Raw genomic sequence first — 24,305 nt, 5'->3', positions numbered from 1 at the left:
CTACACAAATAACGCGTTCTTAAAGTAAAATCTTCACACATAGTTCCCATTCATAAATATTACATCTTTACTAACCTACAACGCATGACCAAGCGAAGAAAATCAAGAACAGACGACAAACTGTTTAGGCCGCCGTTTCTGCGACATACGAGCACATCGCAAACATGGTCGACGGAGTGGAAATGGGGGGGGTAAAGGCGTTATGGCCCGAAAGCATTAGGTTCACCCAAATAGACACTAAATAATCATTTGGCTTGGCTCCGTATATTATTTTTATGTAAGTGGTTCTAAAGCAATGAACGCGACGAGAGCTCTGAATCGGTGCTTCTGTTCTGCCCGTGTGGACTTCGCCTGTGCCCGTGACTGTGAAGAAGTGATTGTGGCTGTTTGACGTCGTTAAATGTGAGAGCTTGTGGCGAAGTGATTGAGTGTGGCCATGTAGTTCTGCCGATGTGGTCTTTTGCGGGCTTCACCTGTGCCTGTGATTGATCGTGTTGTTCAATAGCTTTGTGGAAAGTGACGTGGTTTGTGTGGATGTCATCGCAGTGTTTGCCAGCTCCTGGTGGGCGCCTGTGCCACTTAATGATGGCGTTGCCCAGTAGCTTTGTGGAAGTTGATGTACCTTGTGTGGATTTCGCCGCCGTTTATGACTGCCTTAATTATAGGTGGTCACGATGCCTTTTGAAGGGCGTACGATCGCGAGAAACTTGACCGATTTTTGTGTAAACAACGTGGACGTCTCGAAATGTTAGCTAGAAAATTAACCAGCAGCAAGCCAAGTCTGTGGTTTTGCTAGCTTATGCTCGTGCGAGCAGCAGAATGACAAAAGGTCTGGGGTAAACAGCGCGAAAAAACGAGGACACAAGAGAACAAATACCACAGACAAGCGCACTCGTCTTTTTCGCGCTGTTTAATCCCAGTTCTAAGTATGAACCAACTAGCCCTCATCAAGATCTTACGAAAGGTCCGTTACATAATGTCAGTTCCATGAAATCAGCTTTGCCGCAATACAGTCATGTTATGCGGTGAAGCATACGTAATGTATTGAGGTAAAGTATATGAAAAGGCAGACACTGCCATATGAAAAAGTAGGCAGGGACCACTGCGTTACTGTGGCGATTTTCTTGTTTTAAGGTCACGCCCGTGCGCTTTTAAAAGGCGCGAATAAGCAAGAATCACGGTCGCAGCGCATGGCACTAACCTTGCCAATGCTTCAATTGGAAAAAAAAAAAAAGGAAACGATTTGGAGTGGGTGATGCCAAACCAAAGCCTTGACTTTTGTATCATCAAGCAGTTCCAAGAATATTCAATCATATTCCAAGCTCTTGTCTTATTTATGATTGTTTAAAGTATATGCATACATTGTGCACCAGCCTTAGCACCAATTCTAATGTACTTCAATAATGCGAGTTTAATAACATGTGGCAAATATATATCTTGTGTTGTATGGTGTTGTGCTGTTTATAAGCTGCTGCTTTCATGTGGTAATGCAGGGTGTCTACCAAGTTGACATTTCCAAATTCCCTGAGTTTTCCAGGTTTTCCCCGAGTGCTTTTGCAAAATTCCCTGTGTGATGCAGAACTATGTTTTATGTCAAGACGCGCTGAAACCATATCGCCCTATGCTGTCACTCTCTAGTAAGCATATGAAAAAAATTTGAAAAAAAAAAACGACTTAATCCAATTTGAATACTAAGGAGTAGTGTTTATGTTATTCAAAAAAATATAAGGGAGGGGTTATTAAAATGCACAGCAAATAAGATGTCTTCGAAAAAATTTTCAAATCGAGTTGGACATTCTCTAGCACAAATAAAAAGGAGATGCATACAGAAGCAAACATTTTCGAATATGAGCTATTTCTATGAACTGATAGCATGCTCAGTGTCATGCAACTCTCCTGACATACTCTCAGCTCGCACAAGATGCTTCAGTGTTGTGTTTCACTGCTTTAAAGAGTTTATATTGGTTTGGATGAGGGACACCTGCATCTCAGCATCAGCCAACAATTTGTTTTTTGAGCGCAGGCTCCTTCAAAGAAGTGGTCGTTCATTCCTCAGTGCGTCGATCCTTTCTGTTCTCGTCCTCCTTTCGCTGCGCGTTCGCCCCACGGACCATTTGAAGAATACTCTTGGTCAATTAACAGTCATGGATGGATGGATGGATGGATGTTATGAGCGTCCCCTTTGGAACGGGGCGGTGGCTTGCGCCACCAAGCTCTTGCTACTATGCCGTCTAATATCCTACCTAGGTTAACCAATGAAAAAAAAAACACTATGAACTACCACGTCCAAATTTTCTGATACCCTATTGCGAACTGTGCCCTTGCACGTCTCCGTCCTTTGTCGTTTCCCTACTTTTCCTCCACCAATCCTCCAATCGCCTCTTACTGATGTCTATTGCGGACCTGTTTGCTTTACCACTGCTCCCGCTGAACCCAAGGGCTTCAAGGAGGCCAGTGGTGCCTAAATCGACCGCTGGATAGATGTCTTCACATTCTAATAAAATATGCTCCGTCGTTTCCCTAGCTTTACCGCAGCAAGCACATGCTTCTTCTTCCTTCTTATATCTCGCTTTATAGGTGCGTGTTCTAGGGCATCCCGATCTCGCTTCGAAAAGTAATGAGCTTCCCTTTGAGTTATCATAAATGGTTTCTTTCCTAATTTCATTTTTTCCCCTTAAGTAGTTACTCATGGCAGGTTTCTTTTCCATTGCCGCCACCCATGAGATTAATTCAGCCTCTCTGACTTTCCGCTTGACTTTCTTTGTTGCTGTGTTGCCCACCCCACAGGCCGCATACTTGCTGGTAAGCTTCCTAGTTCTTTTCCTCCACTGTGAATCAATGTTTTGCCTGTACAGATACCTGAACACTCTCCCAGCCCATTTACTTTCCTCCATATTCCTCAGCCGTTCTTCATACTCAATTTTACTGCGAGCTTCCCTCACTTCAAAACTAGTCCAGCCCATATCCCCTTGCACAGCTTCATTTGTAGTCTTCCCGTGAGCGCCCAATGCGAGGCGACCCACTGACCTTTGGTTCCCATCGAGTCCTGATTGTACCCCTGATTTAAAGCAAACAACCGCATTTCCAAAAGTAAGTCCTGGAACCATTACCCCTTTCCACATACCTCGGAGGACCTCGTACCTATTGTATCCCCATAGCGCTCTGTGCTTCATTATGGCTGCATTTCTCTTCCCCTTGACTGTTATGTTTTTTTCCTGTGTTTCCATATATCCGTTGCCTTCGTTTATCCATATACCAAGGTATTTATATTCTGTTACCCGAGGTATTTCTTGGCCCTGTATCTCCACTGTCTGTTCACTGTTTTCGTTGAATACAATAACACCTGATTTTCAACGGTTTCAACCAGCGGCGTAGCCAGGGGGGGGCTTATGGGGCTTCAGCCCCCCCCCCCCCCCCCCGAAATTTTTTCGTGCTGTCCATGCACCGCCGACCAAAGCGACCCCCGGCGCCGGAAATCACTCTGGATTTTGTCTAGAATGTCTTTTTGACACTCGAAAAGACATTTAACCGCGAAGATTGCGAACTCGGGCTGGATTTCGTGGCAACGCCCATACACCGGCAGTCACATAACGCCAAGCAGTCCCATCCGAGCGCAATGTTTCAAGGGCGCTTTGATGGTGAGCGGGCTCGCCGCGGCATCTCACTGAGGCCACGGAATCTATGGAGCGCATGGATATCAATTGCGAAACTTTATGGGTATAAATCTCATAAGCTCTTGATGTGAAACGTGCATTGACATTTCCAAAGTTGTGCTTTAAATTTTCAATTGCGGTACTTTGTGGGTTTAATGTTGTTATAAACATTTGACAGCAAAGGTCCATTGACTTTTCTAAAGTCTTACATCGGAACATACAACGAGACAAGCCAAATCAACACACTAGCAGATGAGTTGACAAAGCACGCAGCGAGGTCCAATAAGACGATGTGTTGGGGTGGTTCATTTGTGCCGTCATGTCACATAAAAAAATATAAACAATTTTTTAACCTACGCCAGAACAACCATGTCAAGACACTAAAGCCAGCCAAAGTAACTATGTTCTTATTTATTTTTTCTACTTTGACTTTTATTCGCCGAGAACACATTGAGCCTCTTCAATTCTTTTTGTTCTCGCTACCCTACCCGCGGACTGCCAGAGCGAGCCAGAGCGCATATGTTTTTTCTCGTATGGCCCCGACTACCGCGCAGTGCACTTCGGTGGGCGTTCGGTTTGCTCTGGCCGAGGGGATTTTCACCTCACAGAGTTTTGGAAGCTTTCTGGCTAGCAGACGAGAAAAAAAAAAAAAGAATGGTCGCTCGCCGCCATCACTGTGGGGACTCGAAGGATTGCACCGCGTTCCTTGAGCGGAACCTTTCCGGAAAGTCTTGTTTCGCCGGTGTAGGATACTGAGCAATATGCGTATGGTTCTCAGTGGGCCAATCGTCTCATATTTTCTTCGGTATTCATTCTGTAGCCCCTTTAGGTGCCCGATGTAGGCATTCGATTCTGGCCAACATACTTCCCTATCCGTATTTTTTTTTTTTTCATTTCGGTGCCTCCGCCCCACAGAAAAAAAAAAAACACATTGTTGCGGCGCAGCGAATTGTCGCATGGTGAAAGTTCGATTTTGATACTTCTTTTGCGGAAAGTAATGGGCGACGGGACGTTTCAGTTGCCGGATACGCTTATTATATTATTGTGAAAGCAATTATATGGACACTCCAGGCGCATTCCTGCCGTCGCCGTCATGTTTCGTATAAAGTCCAAGGGTGATAAAATCGTGACCACGCGCTGCATGCTGTATGTGCGAGTGAAAGCGTAGGGGGGGAGGTGGAATGGGTGAGCCTACGATGGTGGCTCAGTCTTGTGTGCGCAAAGGAGAAAAGCGGGGAGCAAGCGCGCCGCCTTCCATTGCGCGCAATACATCGGGGGGAGTGGATGGAATGGGGGCGGAATCTAGGATTCTGTGAATCTATGATTGTGCAACATGTTTATTTGCCTTGTTTGACGCATTACATACAGTTACTTTTTCTTACATACATAGACTCATTGGAGACTTATACGTATACTTAAATATCTTGTTGCGATGTTTTGTGTATACATGCAGTGAACTACGTTTCCAGTGACACTTCTTTGTGCTTTATCAAGCCGTATTTTCACATTTGTATATCCCATTGTATCTTTGCATTTCTAATGTACGAGGGCGAGTCAAATGAAAGTGCGCCTACCCTAACCGCGCAATAATGGTTCGGTTCATTATCTGCGAGGCATGCGCGTAGGAGAACGGCATGTCTCATTTACAAAAGTGACACGCAGGTGTGAAGATAAATGTTGTTTAATGCTCTCATACACTGGGTTGAATATGGTTGCGTCACATAATGGACACTTCAAAAGTTGAACAGCTTGGTGTCGCGAAGTTTTTGACAGCTAAAGGTGTTTCCGAAACAGAAATTAATCGCCATATGGCTGCCGTTTACGTTGAACACGGCATTTCATTGACCACTGTGAAGCGTTGGAGCAAAAGGTTTAAAGGACGTTGTAAAGACATTCCAAGACCGGGCCAAAACCATCGTGCAATCACCCCCCACACAATTTCAAAGGTTCATGAGCTGATGAAACAAGAACGGAGGATAAGCATCGATGAACTGGCAGACCATCTGAACATCAGTCACGGTTCGGTTCACGCCTTAATTCATGAGCTTCTCGGTTATCGGCTCTTTGGTGCGCAATGGATCCCCAAGATTTTGATCCATAGCGAGAAGACGGAGAAGTTTCGCGCTGCCTTGACTCATGTGATCGCGTATCACAATGAGGATGACGACTTCATGTTTGCAATTGTGATCGGGGACGAACCTTGGTGCCACTACTACGAGCCTGAAACACGACGGCAAAGCTTACAGTGGAAACATCCGAATTTACCACGCCCAAAGAACGCAAAGGCCATCATTTCCCCTGGAAAGGTGTTGTTGACTTTTCTTTCGGTCGTCAGGGTCCATTACTGATAGAATTTGCTAAATCTTGAGAGGCTATCAATTGTTTCCGATATTTTGAAATGCCAGAATGGCAGTGTCGCAATCAAGAACGAACAACGTGGAAAATTGACGAATGGGGTCATCTTGTTCCACGACAATGCCTGTCCCCACGTCGCTTATGTGGTTAATACAAAACTGGCAAAGTTCAAGTGGGAAACGCTGCAGCATCCGCCATACAGCTCAGACCTGTCACCTTGCAACTTCTGCATTTTGGGGCAACCGAAAAAACAGCTCAAGGGAACCAGATACAGACTTTTTCAAGCAGCAACCCAAGGAGTTTTATAAGACGGGAATGACGAGACTCGTTAGTCAATGGGACAAATGTATAAATTCTCATGAAGACTACTTTTAAAAGAAGTACCCCGTTGTTGACTCACATTCATTTGACTTGCCCTCGTATACCTTGCAGAATTCCTGCTTTTTATACGTGCCCTCTGTTGCGACTGATTTCGGTGCAATTACTCACGATACACGACCAGTGACAGCTGCTTCTGCGTAATACATTAAAACAAATTACAGCGTCATTGAGATTTTTCACTGGCCATTGCATATATACAAGAATGTAAGCACGGTTCTTGAATGACAAAGTTTCATTAACATATTTGTCCTCAACTTGTTCAGTTCATTGCCTTTTAATTTTTCATATCAGTGGCATGCACTGCTTTCCTGGTTTCGAACTGATATAGTTCTCAAGTTCGTGTGATATTTTCTTTACTTAAATAGACAAAAATATGGAAGCATTGATATCAGTTATTTTTGGCAATATTTTTGGCACATACGAGTATATTCTTTTATGAAAAAATACATATTTTATTGTTTTGACTGTGCGTAGCGTTCAAGAATTCGTTTGCAGCATCTTTGGCAATGACAATGCAGTTATTATTCATGGATTTGATCCCTTGACAAATTGTTTAAGAGGAAGCTTTAGCTCAGGCCCTATCCGACGCGGCCTATTCAAATACTTGTAAAACGCAGAAACCCTTTTCTTAGATAATCCTGCTAATCGCTTTTATTGAAATTCGTTGCATTTGAGAGAGAAAGTTAAATCCTAGTTCTCTTGGAAACAAAACTTCGATTTAGGGCCTGAATGTTGTTTAAAATATTTTGAAAAATTCGAAAGTTTGAAAATATAGAAGCACGACGTTTACAAACTAATAGCTATGCATGAATAACAGACATTGTGGTTCTGTAAACGGCATCTATTATAACAGTCAAGGCGGACAAGTTTGCTATGTCAATTTGTATCTTACGTGAATTGGTTCCGTTGTGTACAAGGGTTCTGCACAAGCCGTATTTCCACAATACTAAATTTTTTTTAGATTCATGTGTAACATATCCATTTTGTCCTCTGTAGATGTACTATTAGATGCAATTCACAGAATTGTGATATCATTTTTCATTGTTGAGTCACAGAGTTTTAAACTTGATAGTTTCGTTTTCTGAAACCTTTCGATTTGGCCAATTTTTAATAAATAATTTACCACCTAAATAAAAAACGTGAAACCAGTAGTCACTAGAATTGAACTTTTTCTTTTAAATGCAACAACAAAATTTCTGGCTACGCCACTGGCCCCACATATATATATATATATATATATATATATATATATATATATATATATATATATATATATATATATATATATATATATATATACACACACACACACATGGGGCCAGTGGCGTAGCCCCCCCCGAACAAAATTTCTGGCTACGCCACTGGTTTCAACCAATTTTCAGTCAACGTCCAATTTTTCAGACCCCCTAGGGGCCGCGGAAACTTCCGAAAAATCAGGCAGTCCGAAGAAATAGATTCATGTCTTTTACTGCTCTTGAGGGCTAAAATCGACACATGTACGTCTGAAAAAGCTCTGAATGCCTGTCAGTGCACTTATTAGGTATATCGGTGCTCCTACTGTGACAGGTGAGGGCGAGTGCACACGTGTAAAATTAAGAAATGCATACAGTGTCCCGCGACAATTGCCCCTTCCTACGCTTGTACGCTTCACCGCGTTACACGACTGTAATGAGGCGAAGCAGACTTTCGGGAAAAAGCATTATGCAATGCGCCGTGCTTTCCGAGCTTCGAAGACAAAATTATTGCTGTCAGCGGAGAAATGAAGAAACACGGCACCGAACGACAAGAAGCTTAACAGCGAACGTCGAAGCAGCTAGGCCTACCGTTGCCGCAGTGGTGGCCACGGCTGCCAGCGCATCTGCGTGCGAGAGCACCGGTTCAAGGCGGCGAGGTAATCAAAATAGCAGCGGTGGTGGTTTTCATTAATGCCGTCTCGGACCTGCGATCACGCAAAACGTTTAGAAAATCGGACGGCGAAGAGTTCTTGCGTCTGAATTTTCAGACGTTATGATACATTGACTCTTTGCGGTACGTGGTGGTGCCGCGAAGCCGTCCGAGTTATCGGGAATCCGGAAAGTCGGTCGTTGACTGTACACTGGCAACTCCTCCAGCCGACGACGATTCGTTACGAGTCCTGTCTGTTTCTCGAGCCAGCATTACCGTGACTTTTGACCCTCTAAAAAAATTACAGCTAATTTTCCCTGATAGAAGCACAAATTCCCTGAGTTTTCCCTGAGTTTTTCCAGACTACTCAAAATCCCTGAGAATTCCCGGTTTTCCCGGTTGGTAGACACCCTGTAATGTGTACATTGGCTGGAAGAGTTGATGCATCCTCCTTATATAACTCATTGAAAGGTGAACCACCTATCAAGCCATTGTTGTTCTTGCAGTTGTACACCAGATTTCACAAACATGCGGATAGTTATATGAAAGAGTAGCTGAGGCTTAACATATCCAGATGCATGCACAGGAGTGCGGTAGTCGACCATGCATCTATCTCTCTAACTCAGGTTGAATCTGCATACTTGAGTAAGATGCAACACTTGTCGAGTGTCTGGTTTTTTTTTATTATTAGCGTAGTTTGTGTTTTTTCCCTCTTTGTAGGTTTTCGTGTGTGTTGCTGTGTATATATATAATTGCTTCCAGAGTGGCTTTTTTGTTGCTAATAAATTTAGAGAAGGCAACGTTCTTAATTTTGTGTGTCAGACAGCAAGTGAGCATGCTTCAAAGGATGTTAGGTTTGGTTGCCATAAGCAACAAAAAGACACACCGACTGCTTGCTGGAGGCACTCTTTATAGCATTAAGGATATATATCATGCTGATAACTCTGTGCACAATAATTAGACACACCACATGATGTCTGACATGTCTTCTTGCCACCACGAAATCTTGTCAGATGCATAACTCAGGAGAGACACCACAAATCTTGACTAGCCATTCCCAATTGTGGTCTTGACCTCCTACCACTGAGCAGACTGGCCCAAGAGACAAAACATGCAACTTTTGTCTGATTAAATGTAGTGTATGTTGCACAAAATTAGGAGACCATGTCAGGTGTTATTGTTGACACAGATACATATCCATGAGCCTCATAAACTAATGTCAAAAGAGAATAATGCCCATGAAATGCACTCTTGGTAGGACGGCAGGACCAGTCTCTTGCAGAGTTAAATAACAACCATGCGGCAGTATCATGATATCAATCTGAACAATAATTTACTCCAAGAATGGTTTTCTTCGTGCAACATTGCCCTGATAGCCTTGAAATACAATACCCATTGCCAACAGAAGGCCTTCCAAATTAGCATGACAGGAGGGCATATTTTAGGACGCAAGAATGAAACCGAGCCCGTTAACTATGGAAGATGTGAATTCAACTCTGCAGAAGTGAGAAAAATGACCCAGATGGAATAGTTTAAAAGTAAGTGGTTTAGAGACAAAAGGCCATTTTATTCCATGTCAGGAAAGCTAGCAGAGGTTGAAATGCCTTCCACATACATACCTTCAAGCTACATGTACAGAGTCTGTCCAGAAAGTAATGTCAGTAAGGCCATTAAAAATCATTTATTGTTACAAAAAGTGTTCAAAAATCTTCCAAATACTCTCCTTTTGAGTCAATACATCAGCTCCAGTGAGACTTCCAGCTCTCGAATGCGTTGCGGTATTCCTCCTCCGGAATGGCCTTTAATGCTGTGGTGCTAGCTGCTTTGACCACGTCCGCTGTCCCAAAATAATAGCCTTTCAGGGGTGTTTTGAGGCGTGTAAACAAAAACGTCGGGGGGAGCCAAGTCCAGGCTGTACGGGGGCTGGAGGATCGTTGGCACCTCTGCTTTAACCAGGTAGTCGGTGACGATGAAGGCACTATGGGCCAGCACATTATCGTGGTGCAACTTCCAGTTGTCTGCGATGTCCGGCCAGATGCATTGAACCCTGCAATTCAGTCTTTCGAGGACATCCACATAAAATTTGGAGTTCACAGTCGTTCCAGGTTCTTTAAGCTCATGATGAACCAGTCTGTGGATGTCAAAAAAAGAAAAACGATGCGCATGATTTTGATCTTTGATTTGCTCATCCTGGCTTTCTTCTGAGGAGGGGACGAGTGTGTGTGCCACTCCAATGATTGCCTTTTGGTCTCTGGGTCATATTCAAATACCCAAGTCTCGTCACCTGTAATGACGTTGTCCAAATATTTTCGATCACGTTTGCACATGTTGAAATTTTCTTGGCACGTTTCAATGTGGTATAACTTTTGGTTGTCAGTGAGCACTTTTGGAACCATGTTTGCACACACCTTCCGCATGCCGATATCGTTTCTAATGATTTCATGAACTTGAGTTTTCGGAATGTTTAACATGTCGGCCATTAAACAAGCACTTAATCGGCGCTTTGAGTTCAACAGTTCCCTCACGCACGTCACATTGTCAGTCGTAGTGGTCGTGGATGGCCGTCCAGCGAGGTTCTCGTTGTTGACCTCTTCCTGGCCTTCCAAAAAGGCCTTGTGCCACCGAAACACTTGCCGATCTGACAGGGCATGTTCTTTACAAGCAGTCTTGAGCATAGTAACAGTTTCCACAGCGGTATTGCCAAGTTTCACACCAAACTTGATCGCAAATCTTTGTTCTAATGAGCGCTGCATTTTCACTTGCAGAAGAATAAAAAACCACTCTCGCGGACAGGCCCGTCCAACACTCTCCAATGTTCAGAGCACACTGAGCGACGGAGCACTGTTTAGCTGGATTCTGCCACTACCAGTTTCAGCCGGTTAGACTGCGCTCTGACATACAGTCACGTCATAATAAATTTACTGACATTGCTTTCAGGACAGACCCTGTATGTGGTAATAGGCAAACTTTAGATATAAATGTTGGGAACCTGGATGGAGGTGAGGGACATGTACAGTAATAACAAGATGTATAAAGTCAAAAATTAGCCCTTTTAGTCAGAAATTGGTCAATAGTGTCTGGCTTCTCTTGTTCCCTGGCCCTGGATGGTGAATACAAAGTATATATATATATATATATATATATATATATATATATATATATATATATATATATATATATATATATATATATATATATATATATATATAGTGTGCAATCAAGCATACAATCATTGCATTCTACCTGTGCTAACATATGGGGCAGAAACTTGGAGGTTTCTTGGACACAAAGAAGGGCATTGTGTTGTCATGTTGGAAGGCACTTTTCTGGAGGAGGGTGTGTCAGCCACTGACAGAAATTTCAATGAAATTTATGCCAATCTAGCTAACATAAAATGTTGAGCTGGCATGAAGTTGAATCAGTTTGGTTTGACATCGGTCTCAAATGATAAGGTGGAAAAAGATCTCCCTTTTATGCGCCTTCTTCAGTGCAAAACACACAAGCTTAGGGAATCCATTTCAGAACCATTGTGTCGGAATATAAATCATGGCTTTATGTTGTTTCAGAATTTCTGCAGACACGCCTTGACAGGCTGAGAATCAACAACCAATTAATTCCTTGCCCCCAGCTCTCGGAGTGTTGTACACCTCCTGCAGGAGCATAATCTGGGGAAATGGACAGGCTTTAGTATAGATGCAGAAGATCTATACAATTCTTTGCCACAGGTGCGTATCCTGCAGTTTGTTAAGGATTGCATACACAATCAAACAGATTAGCCAGAATTTGCTGAAAGGTGTAAAATTCTGGTTGCAAGCTTTCTGGAGCTTCTTGATTGTGTAGAGAATGCTGGCATCTGCATAGGTTCTGGTGTTGCATCAGTGCTCAGTAATATCTTAAGTTACGTTGACCAGCAAATAATCAAAGCCTGAGTGGGCTTGCTCTTAAAATTTTCAGATACGTGGATGATTATTTGTTTTTCATGACCAAATGATAACTTTTGCAGAACTGTCATCGAAGTACTGAAGCTATTTAGAGAACAAGAGCAAGGTTTCAACTTCACTTTAGAAGTTCCGGAAAAAAATGTGCTGCAACTTCTTTTATCAGGCTTACTTTTATGTGGTATCATGTATGCTAGGGATATCAGTCGAGAACTTCCAAGTCCCCTCTTGATTATAGGTCTAGCCATTCAAAACTTATTAAGTACAGTATTGCCACTCATGCAATTAGAGATGCCCCAACCAAGAGCAATCCTCACCTTATCCTTGAAAGTGTAAGGAATATGGTGACAAGGCTTGATGAGGCAGGTTATCTAGTTTCAGTGGTTTCTTTATGTTGCAACACGTTAATTAAGGAATTTAAAGTGCAACCAGGGTGGAAGAAGCTTAAGGAGTAAGACCGGAACAAAGTTGGCATTATCCCGTCTATTCATTGGCGCACAGGCTGAAAAAGGTGGCTTTTAAGTTCCAGGTCAGGATTGGGTTTTCATGCAAAAATAAGCTGCAGTGAATGTTCGAAACAATAAACAAGCACATTCTTCACAAGGGGGGTCTGAACAGGGGGGACTGCAAAGGGAAACATAACATGCAGTTTGTCTCTTGCACACAAAATGTTGTTTATTCGATTCCTTTTTCTTGCAGCCTACAAAATATATCGGTCAGATTGGAAGATGCTTGAACATTCGACTAACAGACTGCCATAGTTCTTGGAAGGGTTTTTGCACATTCACACCTTTCTGTGTACTGTTGCAAATGTGGGTGTCATCCAGTTTTTGAAAGTACTATTGTGTTGTTCAGTCACTGTGAAAAGCTCTCACATGAATTAATGGAGGCTTATCACATTAGGAAGAAAGGCTCACTATGTGTTAGCCAGCCATCCATCTCGCTGCAAGTTAGCGAGGTTGTCTTGTTAGATCTTCACTAAAGCCACTGGGTTGCGTTGTGCCTTGGTAATTGTTTTTTTTTTATGTTGATTAATCAGCCATGACATGTGTGCCACATGCGCATTCTGTGATATGAAGGTTGTTTTGATATGTATCTGCATGTGCTTGGGGGCCGGGTGTTGGTCACGTGATGTGTGTTATATATTGGTTGTTTTCTTCCAATAAACTTCATTTGTCAGTGGTGTATACTGTCCCGTTCTGCTATTTTTGTCGACGTCTGTCGTGCAGTAGCTACCATGAAGCTTCATCAACTTGCCCAACTTTCCAGCTTATTGAGCTTAGGGCAGATAACCAATGGAGCATCAGAGTCACAGAATGGGTGCCATGGGATATATATATATATATATATATATATATATATATATATATATATATATATATACATACAGACATAAAGGTAAAATGTAAAGGTACAATGAAGAGATTTTCACATCATAACTAGCCCTTTTAACATATTTGCCTACAAAATTAAACACCGTTCTTATTAAACACCTTGTAAATAAGTATTCATATTACCAGAGTCCTTCCATGGAAGGACTCTGATATTACGAATAATCTTTCAATGCAAATGCATATCAACTTTTTGACTAATGCTAATAACTACACATGGCTTTTTGTGCTGCAAGTTTTCTTGGACTCCTGCTTCCCTTAAACTAATACTGTATAGTATGTTTACAATATCAAAACTGGAGTATGCTTCATCAATCCGGGATATACCAAGAAAAAACACAACTCTCATATTTAGTTGAGGCCATACAAAACCAACCTGTACATTTTATTTTAGCTGCTTATTCCCGTACCGCAAACATATCAACAACTTAATCTTGCCTTGATTGGCCAGGCTTGTCAACACAAAAACTTACCCGTTTATTTACAGATTCTCAATTGAAAAATGTTTTTATTACCTCCTTGTAGCTCGTTGATGTGTGTGTGTGTGTGTGTTCTGAGGCTGCCTTTGACAGGAATAGTAAAGATTGGTTTGGCAAGCTGACACCTGTACCTTGCGGTTGTGGTTCATTCTCAATGAGATACAAGGAGGTAATAAAGAAAGTTTCAATTGAGAATTTGTGATATAAACAGGTAAGTTTTTTTATTGACAAGCCTGGCCAATCAAGGCAAGTTTTAATTGTTTATATGCTTGCGGTACGGGAATAAGCAGCTACAATAAAATGTACAAGTTGGTTTTGTATGGCTTCAACTAAATATGAGAGTTATGTTTTTTATAGGTATATCCCTGATTAATGAACTATACCGCAGTTTTGATCTTGCAAAAATATTATACAGTATAAGTTTAAGGGAAGCAGGAGTCCAAGAAAACTTGCAGCACAAAAAGCCATGTGTTCAGTTATTAGCATTAGTCAAAAAGTTGATATGCATTTGCATTGAAAGATCCCTAGCAAAATATCCGATAGGATAAACTAATACAAATTCTACCAGTTCTTTCTATTGCATTATGAAACGATACAATTGATACACTGATAAAATTCCTTTTAGTTCTATTCTGGACGTATCTGTGCTATCTGCTTGTACAAGACCACTAGTGTATTCTTTTTATTAGTGTAATAGTGTATTCATATTAGTTTGCCAGATCTGTTGTCTATCAGTATCTATGCGTGTTGTATAGGTGTAATATGCTTTAAGGAAGAGCAAGCTTCATCGTTTACTAAAAAAATGAGTCAGAAATAATGTATTTATATTATCGCAAAAGACAATACATATAAATCAAATATGAAGCCCAGGATTTGCAAAGGAAAGATTGTTGGAACAAATATACACCATACAACAGCCTAAAAAGAATGAAGATGTGATCACTTTTAAAAGAGAAAAGATGTTTACATTGGTTCACGAAAAAGTTTAGCCTCTTTAAACAGAAGGTTATTGGCAATCAAGCCACCGAATTCATTCACATGTACACTACGAAGATTATCAGACTTTGCAATCTGGAAAGCTAGTGAATGGAAGTGGTGGGTTCTTCATTATTCATTACCATGCCTTCATGGCTTTTTGCCGGATAAGTATGTCAGACATTCCAGTTTAATTGTGGAAGGTGCCTATATATTTCTACTGGACACCGTCACTTCAGATGACCATAATGAGATCGTCTGATCCTCTCCGAGTTTGTTGTGAGAACACAGTCTTTGTACGGATTGGGTCTAACGACATACAATGTACGTGAAATTCTGCATCTTCTTAAAAGTCTGGTTAAACTAGGACCTTCTGGTCGCATTCGTCATTTGTATTTGAGGGCGGAAATGGACTTCTTGTGAAATTGGTCAGCAGAGCTAATGGTGTTCCTTTACAAATATTGGAATGTCATGTACTTGCTCAAAAGTTACAAGCAGCTAAAGCTAGTTTAAATCTTTCACCAGAAGTAGTCGGTTTTCTTGGTGTAAAGGAGAGGAAAGCTGGTCAGCAGACAGTCTTGTTAGGCACTGGAAAGCTGTACCTGAACTTGGATGAAAGTGAAAAACAGGCTGTAGTCCACAACCATGACTCAAGAAGAGTCACTGAATATTACCGAATGGTCATCAACCAACGAACATTCCACTCTCTCCAGTACACTTGGACTATAAAGACTAAAAACAGTGCATTTGTGAGCTTCTCAGGTGCATTTTTTCTCATTTGTAGAATTCTTACTGAAGCGAATTCTTGTATAATTCTGCAATGCCAGAAACTATTTCCTGTTGAAATTCTCCATCCAAAGCCCCTTTTAGTCTGCGTCAGAAGAGAAGAGCCACTAGATTATGTAACACTCAGTGAAGTTATGCACCTTTGTGTGTTTATGGAAATAGACCACAATATTTTTGTATAGACAATACCAAACCTTTATGAAAGAGACTAATTCTCGTGCTCAAGACATGGTAACGATGAACAGTATGTCTTCAACCGTGGTACATGAATGTCTGGTAATAACAGGTTATAGCTTTAAAAAATAGCGGTTGGTAACAGTGCACCATGCTTTATAGCATTCTGTAAGAATCAGCTTTCTGATGTTTGAATATATTAAACAAGCCAGAGCCATCAAAATTCTAGAGCATTTATTTTTTCTTGTGCTAACTTCTTGTTTTCCTAATGAACCAGCTGCCCAATTTGCCACTCTTCATTATTGTACTCTTGTTGACCAAGTGCTTGAGGAATTGCATGGTCTGCATGTTGGCAGTAGTGGTGCAGCTGCTGATGAACAGTTGCAGTATCCAAAACATGGCAATATTTTACAAGACTTATGCATGGTTATGTATGCAGGCAGGGAGATACGATATCTCCAATGCTATTCACAGCTTGATTACTGGAGGTATTCAGAGACCTGGATTGGGAAGAATTGGGGATAAGGGTTAATGGATAATATCTTGCGATTCGCCGATCATATTGCCTTGCTTAGTAACTCAGGGGACCGATTGCAATGCATGCTCGCTGACCTGGAGTGGCAAAGCAGAAGGATGGGTGTAAATATTAATCTGCAGAAAACTAAAGTAATGCTTAACAGTCTCGGGAGAGAACAGCAGTTTATGATAGGTAGAGAGGCACTGAAAGTGGTAAGGGAATACATCTACTTAGGGCAGGTAGTGACCACGGATCCGGATCATGAGACAAATAATAAGAAGAATAAGAATGGGCTGGGGCGCGTTTGGCAGGCATTCTCAAATCATAAACAGCAGGTTGCCACTATCCCTCAAGAGAAAAGTATATAACAGCTGTGTCTTACCAGTACTCACGTATGGGGCAGAAACCTGGAGGCTTACGAAAGGATTCTGCTTAAATTGAGGACGACACAACAAGCTATGGAAAAAAGAATGATGGGTGTAACGTTAAGGGATAAGAAAAGAGCAGATTTGGTGAGGGAACAAACGCAGGTTAATGACATCTTAGTTGAAATCAAGAAAAAGAAATGGGCATGGGCAGGAGATGTAATGAGGAGGGAAGATAACCAATGGTCATTAAGTGTTACAAACTGGATTCCAAGGGAAGGGAAGTTTAGCAGGGGGTGGCAGAAAGTTAGGTGGGCGGATGAGATTAAGAAGTTTGCAGGGACAGCATCGCCACAATTAGTACATGGCCAAGGTAGTTGGAGAAGTATGGCAGAGGCCTTTGCCCTGCAGTGGGTGTAACCAGGCTGACGGTGATGATGAGCTGGTGCAGGTTTATCCGTTAACCGTGGCAGCATGACTAAGGCACTGTCTTTTTTCTGAATGAAAGAAGCCAACTCTGAAATTTTATTTTAACAGTGTATTACGGTTTGAATCAAAGACTCCAAACACTATATATGAAGCCTGTTCTGATAGTCTTCTTTGCTTTTGCATGCTGAAGGCTACACAGGTTAAACTACTTTTACACATATCGAGGTGCGGTGGTTGAACTAGCACCCTGTGAAGAATTGTGTCTTCTGATTTTGCAATATGTGCACTGATGTTTAGCTGTTTTTGTTCATGATTATGTGGTTTTAAAAATGGTAAATCCATGTTCTTACTTGAATAAGTTCTCAGATCTGTACTCACTTTTGCTTAAATAATATTGCTGTATTGTCATGTTCTGATATATTGCTGTAGATCTTGTACCAACAGTGATGCTTGTCCTGTTTCCTTGCTTCTTATCAGTGTGCCATGCCAGTTTGTTCTTTTTCCACAGGCTCACTTGTGTTCTGTCACATATCACAACAATTTTGGGACAAATGCAAAAGTGCATAGTCTGGAGAAAATAGTTTCATATGAAGTTGGAATATGAATAAAACATGTGCATTAGACTTGGCGTTCTATCCAGCATCTGTGAGCACAAATGGGCATGGTGAAGTTGGTACTTCAGTCCGTGTTCTTCCTCTTATGTGTTTGTTTAAATGTAGCTAAGGTTGCTTGCTTATTCTTTTGATAATGTAGTTTAAAATAAATCCTAGTCATGTTGGTAGTCATGTCGCTTGCGTCTTGTCCTTGTTCCTTTGTGGATGGATGCATTAGCGTTGTAATAATTTTCAAATCAAGTACGCACAAACTAGCCCAGAGAGCAGCTTTAATGAAATCACGTTGGCAGTGTCTAATTTATGGCGATCACAAACTCAGCCTGACATGTTAGAGCTGCAGTTAATATCCACTCTTGAAAGTGCTTTGTTTTGCTTTTGTAAATAAACCTTAACAACAGTAGGAAGATACCTATGAAAAGCGGGGGGCTAAGGGCACCTCAAGCGGGGGTTTAGGGCACCTCAAGCTGCCTCACTGCAGCTTTTATCTTAGCCCCCGGCATTGTATTTTAGCAATGGAAACAAATAAAGAAAAAAAGAAAAGAAAAGTAGGAAGATACCTATGAAGAAAGGGGTCAGACAAGGAGACACAATCTCTCCAATGCTAATCACTGCGTGCTTGGAAGAAGTATTCAAGCTATTAAACTGGGAAGGTTTAGGAGTAAGGATCAACGGCAAATACCTCAGCAACGTTCGGTTTTCCGATGACATCGCTCTATTCAGCAACACCAAAGACAAGTTACAACTAATGATTGAGGACCTTAACAGGGAGAGTGTAAGAGTGGGGCTGAAGATTAAGATGCAGAAGACAAAGATAATAATAAATAACCGGGCAAAGGAACAAGAGTTCAAGATCGCTAGTCAGCCTCTAAATTCTGTGAAGGAGTACGTTTACCTAGGTCAACTAATCACAGGGAACCCTGACAATGAGAAGGAAATTCACAGAAGAATAAAAATGGTTTGGATCACATATGGCAGACATCGTGAGCTCCTGACTGGGAGCTTACCATTATCATTGAAAAGGAAAGTGTACAATCAGTGCATTTTACCGGTGTTGACATATGGCACAGAGACTTGGAGACTGACAAAGAAGCTTGAGAACAAGTTAAGGACCACGCAAAGAGTGATGGAATGAAGAATGCTAAGTATAACTTTCAGAGACAGAAAGAGAGCGGTTTGGATAAGAGAGCAAAGGGTATAGATGATATTCTAATAGACATTAAGAGAAAAAAATGGCGCTGGGCAGGTCATGTAATGCGCAGATTAGATAACTGTTGGATAATTAGGGTGACAGAATGGGTACGAAGAAAAGGGAAGTGCAGTAGAGGATGGCAGAAGACTAGGTGGTGCGCCGAAATTAGGAAATTTGCGGGTGCTAGTTGGAATCAGTTGTCGCAGGACAGGGGTAATTGGAGATCGCAGGGAAAGGCCTTCGTCCTGCAGTGGACATAAATAGGCTGCTGCTGCTGATGATGATGACGACAACAGTAATCCTGTTTAGGATATGCATTAAATGTTGCACATCCATCTCGCAAAATTTGTAAATGTAATTTTGTCTTAAAAGAACTGGAGGACACCGGCTACAAAAATGAACTGATACTTTCCTCATGCAACTTTCCCAATGTAGTTTCGCAGACTAACTAACGCTACTGTGCTTTGAAAACGTGTGCTTTAATTTATGTTGAAACATGTTCAGGATAATATATCTTATACAAGTTGTAAAAGGTTTTGATAATGGCACAGCTTACACAATTCATTTATATTTTATACTCTAATTTCCCAACTGTGTTTGTTAGTCTGTGCACGTGGCAGGCAATGCATTCGGGGTTGTATATTCAGTTCAGTTTAGATACATCTCTTCAGCCGTGTGGCCACTGGTGTGTGTGTTATTTCTAACATGCTTTATCAGTGCCTCAATTAGATTTCTGTATGTCATATGATGATATCTGTCTGGGTTTAAAAGACTGATACATCATGCTATTTGGCCTTGTAGGCAGCACAGTATGATCTATCTGCTGCCTACCAGTCTGGTAAAGAGTTATATGGGTCAGGTCAGAATATATATCACTCTTAGAAGGACCTGTGCAACCTCTACGTATTCATAAGAGACTTGTAGAAATTTCTATCAGTTTTTTTGCTAGGGTACTGATGTTAGGTGTTTAACTATTTATGGCACTCCGAAGAGAAATTAGTAGAGACATTGCCCCACTGGGCACGTGCAGCAGCTAAGCCCAGTGGGGGGAGAGAGAGACCGGGCGTCGGCTTGCGAGAACAAGGATGACATGGCGTTGCGGCGACGCCCTCTCCCCTCATGCAACACCTGGTGCGCTAGAGCGACGGCAGCTGTACCTTTTCACCAGCTCTGCTTCGTCGAGGCGCGCTCCCAACATGGTCACAACCAATGGGATTTGAGGTGCCATTTCGCTGAGACGACAGACACCGGCTTTTTTGCTCAGTGGGCCATTTGTTTAGTCTGTTCGAACTGAAACGGACCTGCCAGAGTTTGGTTGTTTCACTACAAAACACACAGTCATCAACAGAAAGTTTAATTTGATTGTTAAGTTCTTTGCGAGATCTAAAATAAGAAAAATCAAGGGCCTAAACACTCAGCATTGTGGTATGCCAGAAGTGATAAAAACAGATTTGTGAATTGGAGTTGTTAACATACAAATTGTGCTTGGTCATGAAGAAAGCATTCAGTGAATTTTAGTAACTGCATGTGGATCAATATTAAGTTCACTTATTCAGGAGAAGGAGGCAGTGGCACAAAGTAGCAGAATTTAGAACGCTAAAAGCATCCATTCAATGCAAGAACCAAGTTCAATAGAGGCGATCAAGTTAGTGAACATGATAATAGTTGTGTTTTTCATGAGAGACAAGGTCTTATGGCAGCCATGTTGACATTTGCTGTAGAAGTTTTGTGACACAATTTAGGATTATTGTGGAGATTGAAATAAATGATGGGGCAGGGAGGCTTGGCGATTGAGGCCGGCAATCGTTCCACCTAAGTGTCTACTGCGGTAGATCACCATGTGCATTCTGTTCTAGAAGCTTAAAAGGGAATGCTAATCTGTGAAATGCAGCTGTCGAATGCCGACAACAGTATGATGCTGATGCGGTGACAACGATGGCGTGATCGATGATGGGATGACAATTCTGAAGTCATCCTGATTGAGGCATAACAACTGTGGGATGATGAGTGCATGCATGGCAATGACTCCGTATCTACTACACAGCGTGAAGGCGGCAGCATCCGATGGCGTGATATTACAACTAACTTGAAATGACAATGCAATGATGATGACAGATTGAAGACTGTAAACAGTGAACAATGATGCGTCCGCTTGGCAACTAAAGAAAAACATCTGGGGACAGCTAAGCACGTCTTATCTGAGTTGTAATTGCAAAAGCATTAATGCCCAATTGAACGTCGCTGAGCAGTCCTTCGAGTTCTGAGCAGTCCTTCGAGTCCTTCAAAGCAGTAGCCTTCCATGTTGCGCACCTTCAACGGCAGCCACTACCTATTGTAGTGCTTTGAAGCGTTGTAAAGGAGACACTCGAAGCGGGAAAATCTCGCCACTAAATGAGGACCACAGCGTACGAGGAAATTTAACCTCTCGTTTTCAGCTCGCTTCGGCGCTCCCAAAGCAGCCGACGCGGCCGCTATGTCCACGTGATCCCTAATAGCACGTCACGCCGACGGTGGCACCAGCTTTTCTAGTGGTGGAGCTCGAGGCCAATATTTACCTTAACACATCCTTACAGTCCATCATCGCCGAAGTGCAATCGGGCTGCACCGATGGCACGTGCCGAATGTTCGTGCTGCGTGATGGCATCCTTTATCGCCGCAATATCAACCATGATGGCCCTGAGTTGCTCGTTGTCCTTTCTCGTCATCTGCGATCCATCGTTCTCGAACTACACGATGCACCGACGGTGGGACACCTTGGAGTTTTTCGTACATACGACCGGGTACGACGCCGGTTTTTCTGGCCGGGTAGACTCTACCGCTCTGTGCGTCGTTATGTCGCTACTTGCGAATTGTGTCAAGCCGGAAGAAACCTCCCCTGGCACCTGCCAGGCGAATCCATCCAATTGAAGTTCCCTCTGAACCATTCCTTCGCGTAGGCCTTGACCTGCTTTGCCCTTTACTGACGATGACTAGAGGGAATAAGTGGATCGCTATCGTTTCTGATTACGTGACAAGCTACGCGATAACAAAGGCGGTGCCGACTAGTTGTGCAACTGACGTCGCCGCTTTTCTCTTTCACGACGTCATTCTCCAGAGTGGTATGCACCTCGACAGTTAATTAAAGACCGCGGCTGCTTGTTCTTGTCTCGAGTTGTGGACTACTTCCTGCGCTCTTGTGCCACTGAGCACAAGCTGTCCACCGCCTACCACCCACAAACGAACGGTCTTACGGAACGTCTCAACCGAACACTCACAGAGATGCTGTCGATGTACGTTTCCGACGATCACCACGACTGGGACGCCACGCTGGCCTACGTGACATTCTCGTCCCGACATGACATCGCAGGATATTCACCCTTTTATCTTTTGTATGGTCGCGACTCCACTTTGCCCTTTGACACCATCCTACTTTCGGTGCCCCGCCTTGCCAGTGAGTACGCTCGTGAGGTCATCGATCGTGCTCACATGGCGCATCAAGTCGCCCGATCTCGCTTATTAGCCTTGCGAAATATGAAATGGAGCGTTACGACCGGTGCCATTGCGATGTTCAGTTCGCCCAAGGTGCTTAGGTGCTGTTTTGGTCACCATGTCGTCGGGTCGGCCTCTCCCAGAGGCTTCTCTCTCGCTACACAGGGCCTTATGAAGTCCTACGTCCAATTAACGACGTCAGTTACGAGATCGTGCCGTTACAGTTTCATCCATTCTCAAGTCCGCTGCCTGTTGACGTCGTGCACGTTTTGCAGCTGAAGCCATACTTCACTTGCAGTTCATTGCATACCATGCGCCGAGACGGCGCTTCATCACCCGGGGGGCCTGTTACGGAAGGATGAAAGACAGAGAGGAAGATCGCGGGCCGCTGGCTGCTGCGTGTAGTTGTTGGTCAGCCATCTTTTCTAATCTGGCACATTTTGTATATATATTATAAATACAATCTTCTATACTCCCAACATCCCCGTAACACACACACACAAATATATATATGTGTCCTGAAGCAATGATATATGCAACAAGAAATAGAAATCACAAAAGCGTATTCTGACAGGAACTGGAATCCAAACTGCTCCTTTCCATTCAGCATCAGGTAGCTTGGTAGAATGAGCAGCCCACACACTGAAGGGTGGCCTCAAAAAGATGAAAAAAGAAAACCTCAAGCTCCAGCTTGCTCAATGGCTGCTCATGTACCACAGAGCGCCACACCCGAATGGACCAACGTCAGAAGACCAGATGCTCTCAAGGCTCAACCTTATTCCCAAGAAGGATGAAAAGGCAGCTGTTACACACTCCGAGAAGTGACCCTATTTCAAGGAACGCAGACTATACTACAAGAAGGGTGGTACGGTCATAGTACGCCTCTTTGAGAAAAGACCAAAATGCTGGCTTGACGACATTGGCAACACCAGTGGGTCGACTATGGTAACAAGGACACATACACTGCCACTATGACCGAATGAAGCAACGATAGACACAGGCTCCAAACCAAGTGGAAGAACGCCCTGCAGTCAGAGCAAGCTGTGACCATGCGCCCAGTGGCATGTCCACAGAGGAGACTGAAGGAACAGTGCAAATTGCACAATGTCCCACTCTAACTATCCGAAAACCAGTGAAATATACAGAAGCTGCATTCATTAAGCAAGCAGGAGTGCTGTGCAAGTTTATCAGCACCCCTATAATATGGCGTCCTTATAAAATGGCACCACACCACCAGCACGATTGCGCTCCTGCTCAGCTCAAATGTCCCAGTATAAAATATGTAACAGTTAGATATATATGTCAATTCCTCTATGTAGAGATGTATTGATACAGGTGTCACGGTGTAATGCCCCTTCAATTTATTCCACTTTCCAACATGTAGTCGCCCTCACATTGAATATGAAGCACGTACACCATTTAGCTTTATGTAAGAAATGATTGCCACCATTTCACTCCTTGATCACATGACATTGCAGGTGCAGAAGGACGTAGAGCCTGTGGCAAGGACTATGTATATAGGAACAGCTGTAGTGTAACTGTATTAAGTACGCTCCCTTATATTGGGCAGACATGCTCCATAAGACAGAAGATTCTCAGCAAGTTTGTCTTCAGTATTGCATTTCGAACCACCCCACGTGTAATAGAGGTTAGGTCACCGATAAAAGTTACCTGAAAAGGAGCTGATGGACTATATTTTTTAATTAA

At 42.7% G+C, this 24,305-nt stretch overlaps 1 long non-coding RNA gene across 1 annotated transcript; it reads left to right on the top strand.

The window, feature by feature from the left end:
* Window positions 1–30: 30 nt before the first annotated feature.
* Window positions 31–13,396, top strand: LOC139057889 (uncharacterized). Its single transcript, XR_011513069.1, has 2 exons — window positions 31–402; window positions 11,840–13,396. It is a non-coding gene; the product is annotated as an uncharacterized lncRNA (long non-coding RNA).
* The last annotated feature ends 10,909 nt before the right edge of the window (window positions 13,397–24,305 follow it).

Source organism: Dermacentor albipictus, chromosome 3, assembly GCF_038994185.2.
Source record: "Dermacentor albipictus isolate Rhodes 1998 colony chromosome 3, USDA_Dalb.pri_finalv2, whole genome shotgun sequence".
Classification (NCBI taxonomy): Eukaryota; Metazoa; Arthropoda; class Arachnida; order Ixodida; family Ixodidae; genus Dermacentor; species Dermacentor albipictus.
The sequence above is the reverse complement of the archived record's forward strand: the minus strand, read 5'-3'. Positions and strand labels throughout refer to the sequence as shown.